Source organism: Rattus rattus, chromosome 15, assembly GCF_011064425.1.
Source record: "Rattus rattus isolate New Zealand chromosome 15, Rrattus_CSIRO_v1, whole genome shotgun sequence".
NCBI lineage: Eukaryota > Metazoa > Chordata > Mammalia > Rodentia > Muridae > Rattus > Rattus rattus.
The window spans coordinates 65,695,043-65,709,564 of record NC_046168.1 but is presented as its reverse complement, the minus strand read 5'-3'; positions in this window follow the sequence as shown (position 1 = coordinate 65,709,564).

Genomic DNA, 14,522 nt, shown 5'->3' with positions numbered 1-14,522 from the left:
ACCTTTCCTTACTATAAAATTCCCAAATGTTCTCCGGGACCATTCTACGTGCTTCTGACAGAGCATGCTGCTTTGAGCCAATCTGAGCATTCTGGTCTCTTTGAGTCTTTGCTCTCTTGAATCAGGGCTCTTTCTCGGTGGAAAAATCCTGTTTGAGGATGATGGGTGGGGCTGGGAACAGAGCTCAGGGGTAGAGCATTTGCCTACTGTCAGTGAGACCCTGAGTTTGGTTCCCAAGCCCTGAGGCCGAGGCTGAGGGGATGCCAGGTATGATGATAGTTTTCATCCACGATCATTTTAGCACTTGGGAAGCTGAGGCAGGAGGATTGAAAAGAGTTCAAGACTGGCTTGGGCTACACAGTGAGTTTCATTGGCTACAGGGTAAAACACTGTAACACACACACACACACACACACACACACTCACAGACACATACACACTCACAGACACACACACACTCACAGACACACACACACACAGACACACACACACAGACACAGACACACACACTCACACTCACAGACACACACACCACACACGCAGACACACACACACACACACACACACCCACACACACACACACACACACACACACACACACACACACACACACACACTCACTCACACACACTCACACACTCACACACACACTCACACACTCACACACACACACACACACTCACACACACTCACACTCACACATACACAACACTCAAAGACACACACACACTCACACACACACACACACACAGACACACACACTCACACACACCTCACACTCACACATACACAACACTCAAAGACACACACACTCACACACACTCACACACACATACACACACACTCAGACACACACACTCAGACACACACACACTCACAGACACACACACACAGAGACACACACACTCACAGACACACACACACTCACAGACACACATACACACACACACACACAGTGCTTGTGCATATTTTACTGAGCACATTATTACAGAACTCTGTTTCCTGTCAGGACACGGTCCTCTGTGTGAGAATTCTGAGCTTGTGAGAAACTCCAAGTAAACCAGACGATACTCTTACCATCTCTTCTCCTACACAACATGGGTTTGCTCTCTCTCGGCTGTGCTTTCACACCCCTCCTGGGTATAACAGACAGGAGTGGGTATCCTTCAGATCACCCATCACCTTCCCTGTTTTTTATTCAGAATGTTTTTTCCAAGCACAGTTGTCCTCACGTGCTCGCCTAAACTCACATGACCTTGCCCTTGTGACTGTATAACGTGAACTTAAGTGAACTTTGCTCACATGGCCTTGCCTAACCCTCAGAACACCCTTGGAGCATAAATGACCTGGTGCCCTCCATAAAGATAAGTATTGCATTAGACTTTAATATGACTCATTTTTTAGGCTCCACTCTTCCAGGTTCATGCCACCACTAGACCAGTAACAGATTCCCTATCTATCTGTTTATTTATATTTATTTAATTCTGTGTGTCCGAGTGTTTGCCTGCTGTGTAGTTGGGAGCCAGAAGGGGCATCAGATCCCCTTGGAAGCGGCTTTACAGACAGTTGTGAGCTGCCAGGTAGGTAGGTGCTGAGAACAGAACCCAGCTCGCCTGCCGGGCCCGGAACTGCTCTTAAAAGCTGAGCCACCAGCTCGGCAACACTACCATGTCTCAGGCTGACTGGAACTCACCCTGGCTAGATGGAAATCTGGGACAAATGCAGGCCACCGTGCGTACAGCTTGCTGCTTCCCCGGTCTTTACTGGGAAGTATGCTACAATGTGTCCTGCTTCTCAGTGGCCCACAACCCTAGCACCACGCTTAGCCCAAATGCCCTGTGGTGGACACAGCCTCACACTCCATCATAGGAGTACAAAGGCCAGAAGTATGGACCAGAGATGCACACGCACCCTTCTAGGACTTGGGAGGCTAAGGCAAGGCTTGGGAACTGGAGGTCAGCGTGAACTGACGCAGTGAGACACTGCCTTTTAAGAAGGAAAAATGAGCCGGGTGGTGGTGGCATAGGCCTTACTTAGATAGAGGCCAGCCTGGTCTACAAAGTAGTTGCTGGGAACTGAACTCAAGACTTCTGGAAGAACAGCCAGTGCTCTTAACCACTGAGCCATCTCTCCAGCCCTACAGAGTGAGTTCTAAGATAGTCAGGGTTACACAGAAAAACCTTACCTCAAAAAAATAGATAGATAGATAGATAGATAGATAGATAGATAGACAGACAGATAGACAGACAGACAGACAGACAGACAGACAGATAGATAGATCTATCTCTTTTTAAAGCATCCCCCAACACTTGTGAGGCCGAGGCAGGTGGATCTCTGTAATTTTGTGACCAGTCTGCTCTAGAAAATACACGTCCAACCTGAACCTTGAACCTTATGCTAAGACTATCTCAAAAATGAAATAAAGTAAAAGTACACACACACACGCGCGTGCACACACACGTACACACACATGTATACACACGTACACACACGTACACACACACACACACACACACACACACACAAAACTAGATGCCTGAGAATCTGCAGCTGTTGAAACCTGATCTTTTATACTTTGCAGAAGGCTAGCCTCCTGGGAGAGTCATCTTCTAACAGATAAATAAAGCAAGCTTTTAACTCATGAACCAGAAATATCTCCTCCCTGAATAAGATGGTGAAGGCCTAGGAAGACATTTGGAAGCTTAGGACTGGAGGGGGAGAGCCTGTAGGACAAAGGGAGGGGATCGGAGGAGGAGCGGAGGGGGAGCTGAGCAGGGTTGCAGGAGCACATCCTCCTGTGAGACTGTTGGTGATTAGCCCAGGAGCAATGAATATTTATGAGGGAGGCGCTGATTATTTTTCAAGGCTTCATTTGAATAATCATGAATATGTCTCCATGCATTTGCACCTGATGGGATGGTTTTGTCTTTAAAGAGCCAGGGAGAGAGAAGGAGCAGGGAGACCGAGAGAATGCAGTGGGATCACGACCCCGCTAGACACCTTTATCTGGTCCTGCCCTGAAGTAGGCAGAAAAAAAAAATATCTAAAATCCCACGCTCGGTGTCTAACGATGCATAAGTGGGAACTGGCTGAGGTCGCTTCTGCACCTCTTCCGCCCTGGAAGACAAGGGCACCCAGATGCTGAGCCTTCCAATTCAGTCATGGTTTCCAAGCTGATGAGACATCTGAATTTCAAGGACGCTAAACGCCTTTTCCAAGGTCACAAGGCTATGTGATGTGAGGCATAGGCTCAGGTCTCTTCCAAGGGACTGGGTTGAGCATGTCCCCTCTGCTGTGGGTCAGTGCTGGCCTTTGCCCAGGCTCCTGTCACAATTAGTAACGTGCTGCCTGCCCCTGGCACACTCAATATGTAGAACCGAGGTTTGTTCGGTGGTTTGAGGAAAGGACCATTTATTCCTTTCACCCTCCGTCCTCTATTTAGCTTACTTGTGGCTGTCTGTGTACAAAACAGTCGACAAAAGGAGCTTACATAAGAAGCCATGACGACAGGACCAGGAGGCAGTTAGTCTCATTGTATCCGCAGTTGGGAAGCAGAGAGAGGTGAGTGCTACTGTTGAGCTGGCTTTCCTCCTCTTTATTCAGCCTGTGAGGCCCCGGCCCCTGAGAGGGGACCATTCACATTCAGGGCACATGTTCCCTAGTCACGTTCTGGGAACACAGATATAGCCAGAGATGTTTTACCATCGTCATTCTGTACCCTATCAAGTTGTCAATCAGGATTAAGGATCTCAGGTACCAATGAGGGGTGATAGATGTTTTGAAAGGATCGATGCCAGGAGGGCAGGGTAACGTAGTCAAGGAAGGCGGGAGATGGGAGCATGACATGTGAGCTGTTCCGTGGGAGGGAGCAGCTGAGGGCAGAGGAGGAGAACGTCAGTCTGTACGTACTGTAAAGGAAGGCAGTTGAGAAACCATCCCACAAAAAGCATAAGCCAGAAGGAACTTAGTTATTTTCTATGCAACATCCGGGCATTATTTTTGGGGTGGGGGCATGCCCAGACAAGGCGAGACTGTCTACCATGTGAATCCAAACCCTGTTCTAGCCTTTCTTGGAGCTGCTGCTGTTGGGCAAGCCCAGGAGCCTTCCAGGGCTCTCAACCCCATCCCGCGCTCGGCTGAAAGGCAAGGAGGGGTGTAGGCTAAGGCCTAGGGCAGATGCAGCACAACACGTGGGAGCTATTATTAGGCAATCCCTACGGGCGGATGCGAATGGTAATGGACCTGCCCGCTCTACCGGAACTGAAGTGGGGGAGGCAGGCGAGTGAGTCAGCTGTCATTGCATCCTTCCTGTGTCAGGCCACACCTGCCACAGCAGCCAGCCGGGGCCCCTCCTGCCTGGGAAAGTTCTACTTAGCAAAATTCCAACCCTGAGTTTGCTAACCCATCCCCCTCTTCTGATTTGCCAGTCCTTACTGTGGCTATGGCGATACCTTCGATTACATCACTTGTCTACTTTTACTCGGCCAATGGGCTTTGTCTTTTAAGGGAACTTTGGCTTTCAAGGGCCTCGCACACTAGGTGGTTTTTGTGTTTAGCAATTCACCCGTAAGGAGCCAAATTTCCAACCTTGTCTCTGAGTGTGTTCCTTTGTGGGTATCTCAGTCTAGATGACCCCAATCTTGGATCATCTGGCGTTCAGGGTATTTGAGGGTTTGATCTTAGGTCAATTTGTTTTCACCTGAAAAAAGTTGTATCTCGGTCTCTCTGAACTATGAACTGTGTGCTTAGTGCATCAACATAATAGAGTTCACAAGATGCTGACCATGGTGGTGTGTGCTTTTAATCCCAGCATTTGACAGGCAAGACAGATCTCTGTGAGGTTTGAGGCCAGCCTGGTCAACATAGTGAGTTCCAGGACAGCCAGAATTATATAGCGAGGCTCCGTCTCAAACAAACAAACAAACAAACAAACAAACAAAGAGTCCATGAAACACTCCTGGAAGAAGCGAGCGAAGCCCCCTGGAGAGCACCACTGTGCATCCTGGAGCACCACAGTGAATACTGGATCATAAGACTTCCGATGCTGTCATCAAGATGGGTGAGTTTCCATCACGAGTGACTGTGGTTATCGTTACCAGATTCCAGACACTCTGCAAGTCAGAGGACAACTTTCAGGAGTTGCTTCTTGCCTCCCACCTTGTCGTGAGGCAGGGTCTCTCTCGTTTCTGCCAAGCACTCCAGGCAGGCTAGCTGGCCTGAGAGCCCGCAGCTAGTTCTTCCGTCTCCACCTCCCATCTCAGTTCAGAAGCGCTGGGATTACGGGTGTATGGATGTACTTCTGGGTTTTTATTTGGATTCCGAGAATCTGAATTCAATCCATCAGTCTTGTTAGGTAAGCACTTTTACCTGCTACGCCGTGTCCCCCCACCCCCCCATTACCTTTCTTGTTTTAGTTTTGCTTGTTTGCTGCTTGAGACTGGATCTCTGGAATCACAGACTCGCCTCAAACCTGCTCTGTAGCTAAGAATGACCTTGAAACCCTGAGCATCTTGCCTTTATCTCTCACTCACGTGCTAGCTAGCGTGCCCTGAGCCTGAGGCTTTTTCATTTTGTTTGGGTTTGGGCTTTTTGTTTGTTTGTGTATGGCTGTGTGGGGGGGGATATATATCTCGTAGGTATATGTTGTGTGTGGGCATGAATGCATGTGAAAATGTTCACACAGGTGAGTGTGCTAGTGTGTGTATAGCTATCAGAGGATAACCTCTGGTGTCTGATAACCACCCATCCTACGGTGTCTGTACTTGTCTCTTCGTTTGGAAAAGTGTCTCTTTTGTGGATTCTCCTTTCGGCATCTCCCATCTCACCACAGATGAGCCAGGATTACAGATAGTCCTGTGCCCAACTTTTACATAGCTTCTGGGTCTTCGTGTTGGCATGGCTTTACCCATTGAGCCATCTCCCCGGGTCTGGCTTTGCTTTTTCTTTTTAAGTGTTATCATATCTATTTGTATCACATACAAGTTCACTTATCAGAGGGCACTCGGGGTGCCACAAAACACGTGGAGGTCAGTGGAGAACTTGGGGGAGTTGGTTCTCTTTCTACCATATAAAGTTCAAACTCAAGTGGTTAGGGTAGGCGGCACATGCGTGCCCTCACCCCCTGAACCACGCTGACTCTGGTTCTGGTTTGTTAGAGCATTTCTTCTAGCCCAGGAACTCCTACTTTTCCTGCTTTCACCTTTCTGAGTGCTGGGATTTCAGACACGTGCTACTGTTGGGAAAAGAATGCGCTCTCTCTCTCTCTCTCTCTCTCTCTCTCCCTCTCTCTCTCTCTCTCTCTCTCTCTCTGCATCCTGAAAAGAAAAGAAACACAGAAAGGGAAAGTAATTCAGCAAGGCAATTTCTTTTTTGCAAAATGGGTCCACCACAACACAAACTGAGCGAGTGTGCACACACATCCAAAATGGCTTCTGTTTTCATTCCTGCTATAGATGGTAAATTCGTTTCATTTACCATTGGTGAGAGCTTAAGTTTATAATCAGATGGGAATGGCTAGTCAGCACAAAGGGGAAGGGAGTTCCAGAAATAAAAGCTAGAAATAGAAAACAGTGTATTTCATACCACCACGGTTCTTTTGGGTTTTGAAGGGTGAACTATGTCCACATAGAGGTTAGACTCTATGAAGAATAGAGATGATTAGCCAATCCTAGTGGTCCCAAATAAACACTACAGGCTGGAAAGGAGGAAGGAGTATTAATGCAGCATCTGAGAAGAGCTAACCCAGTGAGAAGGCGTTGGGAACTCCTGGGAAGAAGCTCCACATTGTATCGCTGAGCTATTATCCCAGGGTCTTCTCAGAGACCTTTTAAAGACAAGACCTCACTAAGCTGCCTCAGACGGACTTGATTGAAATCACTCTGTAGCCCAGAAAAGCATTGAACTTGTGCATTAGCCTATGGAATAATTACAGATCCGAGCAGCCATCGATTTGACTGACTCAAGGCTTTTAGAGCTGGAGATTCAAATTCAGGAAGAGATGTGGAACCGTGGTTCTTCCTGTCCAACTCCATTGTTATGGATTCATGCTTGAGACATGTACTATGGTTTAGTCCCAGCACTGGGGAGGCAGAGGCAGACTGAACTCTAAGTTTGAGTTCCGCTTGGCCTACAGAGCGAGTTCTAGGACAGCCAGGACTATACAGAGAAACCTTGTTTGGGAGACATCTGCTGTCTTAGTTTCTTTTTCTGTTGTTTGGTAAAATATCTTGACAAACACAGCTTAAATGAAAACCGAGTGATTTTAGTTCACAGTTGAAGGGTGTATTCTATTAGGGTGGTTAAAGCAAGGCATCAGGAGCTTGAGACAAGTGGTCACATGACATCCACAAGCAGGAAACAGAGAGTAATAAACACAAGCTGTTGCTCAGCTTCCTTTCTCTATATATGCAGTCCAGGGAATGATGCCGCCCACAGTGGACCAGTTGTTCTACATCTACTAACATAAGATAATCTCTTGAATACTTGTCTAGAGGCCCATCTCCTAAGTGGTTATAAATTCTGTCAAGTCAACAGTTAACTCTAGCTATCATAGTGAGTGTACTGTTGCCTTAACAGAACCCTTGAGACAGAGAAACTTATAAAGAAAAAAGGCCTTTAGATCACAGTTCTTGACAGAGTAGCTATGTCAGCTTGGCTTCTGATAAGAATCTTCTGTTGCTCCATGCATGCTGGGAAATTCGGGAGTGCAGTGCAAAAAAGAGGAAGATAAAAGGGGCCAAACTGCTTTCTTGAAAACCAATTCACTCTTGTAGGAAACACAACAGTCAGTCACTTATAAGGACACTGGAGAGGCAGAGGGAGGAAGAGCTCTGTGAGTTTGAGACTAACCTGGTCTACACATTAAGTTCCAGGAGGGGGAAAAGAAATAGAGAAATAATAATATATTGGGCAGAAATTAATAGATTTACAACAGGGCTAGTGAAAAATAGCCCAGTGTGTGGAACATCTAAACTATATACAGTTCTAACTGACCTGCTCATCTCTGTTTGCTTGTTTGGTTTGGTTTTTTAAATTACTTATTTATTTTATGTATATAGTACACTGTAGCTGTCTTCAGACACCAGAAGCGGGCATCAGATCCCATTACAGATGGTTGTGAGCCGTCATGTGGTTGCTGGGAATTGAACTCAGGACCTCTGGAAGAGCAGTGTACTTAGCCACTGAGCCATCTCTCCAGCCTGTTTGTTTTGTTTTGTTTTGTTTTTCTTTTCTTTTTTTTTTTTTTTGAGACAGAGTTTCTTTGTGTGTAGCTGTGGATGTCCTGAAACTCACTATGTAGACCAGGTTGGCCTTGAACTCACAGTGATATGCCCGCTTCTGCCTCCTAAGTCCTCGGATGGACTGAAGACAAGTGCTAGCACTGTTGACATTTTATGTGTGTCCTGAGGGAGCTCAGTCACAGTGGGACTAGAATTTTGAAATCTTCTTTTCTTTTCTTTTTTCCACACAGGGTCTCACTATGTAGCTCCGGCTGTGTTGGAACTCATGTAGACCAGGCCAGCCTCCAACTTAAAGAGATCCTCCTGCCTCTGCCTCCTGAGTTCTGGGATTAAAGATATGCACCTTTAATGGAGGCCAAAGAGGATGCTGGGTTCCCTGGAAATGGAATCACGGACAGTGTAGAGCCACGGTGTGACACGGTGGTTGAGGATTGAACCCAGATCCTCTGCAAGAACAGCCAGGGCTCTTAACCAATGAGCCATCTCTTCAGCCCCTTAAAGGAGATTTTTTTCAGGAAAAAAAGATCACAGCATACATGGCCTTTATTTCTGTAAAGGCTGATGTTGTGTAGTGTCCCCCTCTCCTCCCAACAGCAATGGAAGAACAAGAAGAGAACTTGGCTTCCTTCTGGGTGGAGACTTAACAATTCACACGATAGCAAGAAGCTAATGAATCAAAGGTGCGACTCGGGGCTGTGTGTGGGTGCTTTTACCTCCTCTTCGGCTCCCTGCCTTGGGGAAAGTGGTCATGAGAAGAATTTACTTAGCTGAATGAATACCCATGAAGGATTGGGTGAAGATTCCAAAATTCCCCCTAAGATAGGAACCCCAGCTAACAATATGCAATTGTCCAAACACTGGATGAGGCTGTCCTGGCTACCACCCCAATGCACACAAGTGTTTTATAAGCTAGCTGTAGAGCACAGTAGCAAACGGTCACAGCTCTGTTTCATGGCTTAGAAGACAGGGCAGAAATGCAGTGGTTTTAGGTGAGAATATTCAGCAGGGCAAGATGGAAGAGGAAAGGGGTATCAAGATCATGTTCATGGCCAATTTCCTGGCTCTATCCTGGTGTGTGTTGGTAGGATTGTAAACTTCTTTGACTCAGTTGTTTGGCATGTTCTGGTGATAGACCAGAAAGCAATGGTTATATGTCCTCGGGAATCGCCATGACAATTGGGAGATTTCTGAGGACGCATGGGAGGGTAGACAGGAGTGTGGCATAGATGGCCTGGTTGTGGCTGATACCTCAGCCAGCATTGCTTTCTGAATTCTGCCTTTGATCCTCAGCAGTTGTGAGTGCTTACCATGGGCAAAGGCTGACGAGGCCGAACACTAGAGGATGGTGATTTACAGTATCGGATCCTGCAGACCATGTCAGCGCCCTCACAGGGTTTGCCTTCACGTGGGCGAGAAAGGAACGAAACACAAACTATTTCTAGGGTTCCCATGCTTAACAAAAATCAAACAACAAAAACCCAAGATGACCATTTCGATCTGAATTACGAATCAATAGTAAGTGATTTCCCAGGATCAGTATGTTCAGGGTTTGAGACAAGGTCTCCTGTCGTCCTGCTGGCCTTAAAGGACTGTGCAGCCAAGGATAACCTTGATCCTGATCCTCCTGCCTTTACCTGCCTTCATAGGCATAGGCTACCACACTCAGGTTATGTGGTGCTGGAAATTGAACCAGGAGCTTTGGACATGCTAAGCAAACACTGTACAAACTGAGTTACATCCAGCTCTTGAGTGCTCGGGTAAATGTATATATGTCACCAAGCCCAGCCTCTTGTTCTGTTTGGCTTTGTTGTGCAATGCTTGGCCCCTGAAACTCTTTCATTCTCAACCCACATTTAATATATAAATGGTGGTTGCTTAGGGGATATTCAGTGAAGGACAGTTGGGCGAAAAGTGTATGACTGTTAAGGAGTCACTGTGAAAACTCAAGGCGATTTCTGGATATAGTGGCCTTTAGTCCTAGCACTCAGGAGGCGGAAGTAGGCAGATCTCTGTGAGTTCAAGGCTAGACTGACCTACTGACCCTGGCTCAAACGAAAACAAACAAAACTCAGATGGGGAAAATGGCTTAAGACACATTGACTAGAGGGTGGGTGTGGTGACACCTTAAATCCCAGCATTTGGGAGGCAGGCAGAGGCAGGAGGTGAGTTCAAGGCTAGCCTGGTCTACAGCGTGAGTTCCAGGACTACACAGAGAAACCCTGTCTTGAAAAACAAACCAACAAACCCGACATTGACTTGGTGGGGAACAGGGCAAAGGCGTTAAAGAAGCTCCAAGAAGGAGTGGAGGGCGTTGGAAGAGATGGGAAGAACAGTGTGTGGACGACCTTGAATGATGGGTGGTGATGGACCTCCTGCCTGGGGTGGGGGAGGAGGGGCAGGGGGGACACACTTGTTCCTTGGTACCTTAACAGTTCAGAATTAGAACAGAGATCAGATCTAAATATTCAGATTTGGGAGTCATATGATTAAATCCGAAGCTCAGAGCAAAGGCGTTCCTTTAAGAAGTACAGATTTAGGAATGAAGAGAGCCAAAGATAGAACCTTGAGCAAGATTTGTAGTTCAGAGAGGAACGCAGGAAAGGAGCCAAGGCCGGGCAGGAATAACTTCCCGGAGGGAGGGAATATGCCATAGAGGCTATGAAAGAGGAGATGTGAGGGGCTTCTGCGGGCATGCAGCATCTCCCAGATAACAGAGTTCTGCCATTTTATCAAGGAAGGAGGCTACCGACAGTCAGCAGGTTACCTCAGGGGCCATGGGTCTGGGCTGTATTCCTTTTTATTAAAATTTTAAAAAAGGTTTTAATTATGTATAGGTGTGTGTGTGTGTGTGTGTGTGTGTGTGTGTGTGTGTGTGTGTGTGTGCCTGTGTGAGTTTGTTCACATGAGTGTGGAGGCCATGGAGGCAGGATCTCCTAGAGCTGAAGTTGCAGGTGGTGATAGGTGTTTAAAAGGAGACGCAGTACACGCTCTTGACCTCCGAGCAGTCTCATCAGCACCGTGTTCCTCTCAACTTAATTTCTATGTAGAACATAGGCACAGGAAGGGCAAGTTTATAAGGGTAGACAGGTGGGCAGCAACAGCCAGGGCTTTTCGAGTATTTCCTCTGCCAATCTCCCCAGGATTCTACCGGTACGGGATAGGAGTATTTAAGGTAGGGTGGTGAGGACGTCCTATGCAGGTTCTTTTTCCAATAGGTTGTAGTTGAGTCCAGTATAGGGCAAGCATACTCAGAGGTGAGAAGCTGGGCTTGAGGCCTCATGTCTGTAATCCCAACACTTGGGAGGCTGAGGCAGAAGGAGCAGTATGAATTCAAGGACTCTGTTTCATAAAACAAAAATAAACAGCTGGGGGAGTGTAGCTCACGCAGTAGGCAGAATACTTGCTTAGCATGCACGATACCCAGTGCTGATCCAAGTGCTGTACAAAACCAGGTGTGGTGAGATACCACGCCTATGATCTAGCACTCTGGGGGAGGGGCGGAGGTAGTAACTCTACGACATAATTCGTGCCAGGCCAGACTGGCCTACTTGAGACTCTTTCTTAAGAAAGGAGGAGGAGGAGGAAGAAGAAGAAAGGGAAGGAGACGGAAGAGGAAGAGGGCGGAAGAGGATAACCTGGAAGTCCTTCACACACAGTGAAACCTAGGCTCTCCTGCTGTTCAGAGGCTGTTTGAATGGCTTGTCAGTTACTTTTCCTGGTGCTGGGATGGACTGGTTGATAAAAAGCAGCTAAAGAAAACATGACTCTCAGCGGGCTGTCTTCTCACTTTGTCCCACCCTCGGCCCACAAAATGCCATGCTCACACTTAGTGAGTCTCTAGAAACACCCTCCCAGATCTATCAACCAGACACATACATGTCTTACCAGTTCCACACCACCCCCACCCCCACCCTGCCCCTGTTTCTATCCTTTTTGGGGAGCAAGGGCAGAGTCTTATGAAGTCCAGGCTGGCTTCAAACTCACTGTATAGCTGGGGATTCCACCGCCTGCTTCTTCCTCCCAAATGTAGGGATTACAAACGGCCGCCCTTCTCGGTGAGTCTAAGTGAATCTAAGTCAAATTAACAATGAAGATTAACCATCAGGCTGCGATCGTCGGTCGTCTGGGCGTTGTAGGAGAGAAGGTTGGGTTTATTAGGGTAAGTTGACCCACCTTAACTGTGTGGGTACCGTTGCATGGGGTTTGGTCCTGGGGGCATAAAAAAGAGAAAGTGAGCGGAGTACCAGCTACTCTCTGCCTCCTGCTGCTGTGCTTTCTCCATCATGACAGACCGGGCACTCACACTACGCCAAGATACCCCCCACCCCAACACCTTTGCTGTAGAAAGGAGATTTTAGAGCCTCACTGGAAGTGCCTTGATCCTTAGATATAACTGCAATCTGATGACACCTTGGTGGTGAGACTGCACACAGGGTTGAGACTTGTCTTTTGCTGAATGTAAACAGTGTTTCTTGTGAGAGGCCTAGAGAACTGCAGGTTTACCGTTGGGAGAGGAGAAAATGGTTTTACACATGGTTTATCACTCTGTTAACAGAACAGGCCCTCACTGGCTCGCCTACAACTCACTCTGGAGACCAGGCTAACTTCAGACTCAGAGATCTGCCTGCCCTCGTCCCCTGAGTGATGGGATGAAAGGTGTGGGCTACTTCTCCCGGCCCTTATGTGTTTTTGAGATAAAGTTTCTTCTTGCACCTGACAAGTCTATCATTTGGCTAGACTGGCTGACTACAGAGTCCCAGACCCCCTGTACCCCATCCCAGCTGCCTTGAGGGTACAGATGCAGGCCACAGAACCCAGCTTTTCTCTTTGCGCTAGGAACCAAGCTCTGGTCCCTCTTGTTTGTGTGGCCGATGAGTACAGACTGAGCTGTTTCCCCTACTCCTTATTACTACGATTTCTAACATCACCCCAGCTCACAGTTGGACACCGCAGTGGGGGGAGCACCCCAAAACAAAACCAAAACGGTCCAGAAATAGCCAATGTTTCCTTAGAGGAATATAGTTCTCGGTCTTCTGTCTAAGAAGGACCTCAAAATAGACTTCAAATATTTATCTAAAGTTTAGCAGAAAATTCCAAATTATTTGATCATCTTTCATCTTTAAAATGCTTTCAGAGAAGGAGAATGAAAACAAGACAACTTCTGTAGGTGTTAATCTCATGCTGCAGACGACTGCTGTAAAATGTCAAGCTGATTGTGATTGTGTGGAGTTACTGGGAGTGGGTGTATACGTGGAGGGACCCAATGTGACACATAAAGTCATCATCTCTGTCCTTAATCAGTTCCTGTCTCATGGTGGCAGAGTCATACAAAATGTATATATATCATGTAAAAAAGGCAATCTAGTGGGTCTGGAGAGATGGTTCATCAGTTAAAAGCACTGGCTGTTCTTCCAGAGGACCCAGGATTGATATTTAGCACTCACACGCTTCTTATAACCATCTATAACTCCAGTTTCAGGGGATCTAACACCCGCTTTGGGCCTCCAGAGGCGCCAGACCCATACATGGTGCACAGACGTAACACAGACGAAACACACACAAAATAAAATTAAAGAAAAAAGAAAAGCAACTTAGAAGTGAGTGCACGTTAGGGACACTCCTGAGACATACATTTAGACCTAAGGATACACAAGTATTATTTAGACAAATGTGTTTGGAGAGGGCCAGAGACTCTTCCAGAAAGAGGAAGGGATATGTTTAGACTTGACAGCAAATAGACTTAGGTTACATGAAAAATCAAACACAAAAACATTCACCAAGCCAGGCTCTTACAGCTCAGAGGATGAGGAAATGGAGACCCCATAAATGGGTTGAATGATAGAAGCCCTTCGAAGCCACGTTTAAAGAGTCTAGAAGACTGAGGATAAGCAAAGGTCTGAGCAGAGGGATGACAGGATGGGGTCTTTAGGAGTCCTGGAGTATCAAGTGGAGGGTGGTGTGGAAGCTGGCCAGATTGGGGAAGACTTGGTAGTGGCCATCTCTAAACTGATCTGAGGCTAGAGGTTAAAGGGAGGACATGGACCCGGAAGGTAGGCTTGAGATCAGCTGGGTAAGTTAGGGGCGGGGTTTCTTACGGCATTTGGTGATGGTGTAGATAAGTGCAAACATGGAGCACTTTGAGTGAGAGCCGCTTCTCCGGATGTCCGCTGTGAGGGCCTCGAGCTACGTTACGTGGAAATAAAGAACCAAACGACCTCTAGATCCCGCTTGTGGGGTGGTGTTCAAGGCAGAATTGGACAGTTCACCCCCAGTGTTGTCCAC